Source organism: Triticum dicoccoides, chromosome 2B (assembly GCF_002162155.2).
Source record: "Triticum dicoccoides isolate Atlit2015 ecotype Zavitan chromosome 2B, WEW_v2.0, whole genome shotgun sequence".
NCBI classification, from domain to species: domain Eukaryota; kingdom Viridiplantae; phylum Streptophyta; class Magnoliopsida; order Poales; family Poaceae; genus Triticum; species Triticum dicoccoides.
In genome coordinates, this window is record NC_041383.1 from 687,487,951 (window position 1) to 687,488,876 (window position 926).

A 926-nucleotide genomic window follows, 5' to 3' on the forward strand; every position below is an offset into this window, starting at 1 on the left:
TTGAACTGAGGACCATGCATACGAGTAATTATTTCGAATTTGTGCCATACTAAGTTTCGAAAAGTTGACATTGACTCAATTTGTTGTGCTTTTTTGTAGGTCATATGTTTGAATCCATCCAAAAGTTTTCTCACTACCATGGTGTTCATCATATACATATAAATTTGTATTAAAAAGTAGCATGGATACATTGAAATGCGAAATCCACATTAGAATTGGAGATCGCTATGTGATACACACTCTAATTCAAATAACTAATTATGTGACACATACTCTAATCCACGTTAGCGTGGATATTGTTTCAATTTTTTTTCAAACAACTCATTAATTAACTTATAGTACTCCCTCATTTCACTTTTATAAGACCTTGAAGACATTTCAGACAATGTGCGAAACAGTTCATTTTAAGTTGTCTGAAACGACTTACAAAAGTGAACGGAGGGAGTATCTCGTTTCGAATGACTAATTATTGGAAGGAAAACACGGGCATGGTAATACATAGAGATTCGTTTGCAAATGAAAGAAGATTTGTTTGCATTCTCAAATGTAGGCGCACCAGGCAGACCAGGGTCATGTCGGGGTGGACGCTGCTTTGGTGCCTTAAAGGCACCTGCCTTTGGGTCACTGACATGTGGGCCAGCCACCTGTTGGGCCCACATGTCATGGAGACAAATGCAGGTGCCTTAAGGCACCAAAGCATAGTCCTGTCAGGGCGGTCGCATGTGTCGGACGGACACGTAGCACCCAGCCACCCACCCCCTCCCTCGTCCCTCCCTCCCCCACTCCCTGCCCCCCAAAAGGACGACGACAAAATAAGTTTGCTCTTCCATGTTTCGGATTGAAATATCTGGCGGCTCCAATTCCATCCCTACAAAATCTCTCTTCTCCACCATCCCCTTCCGCGCCCAGATTGCTCAAATCCCTAA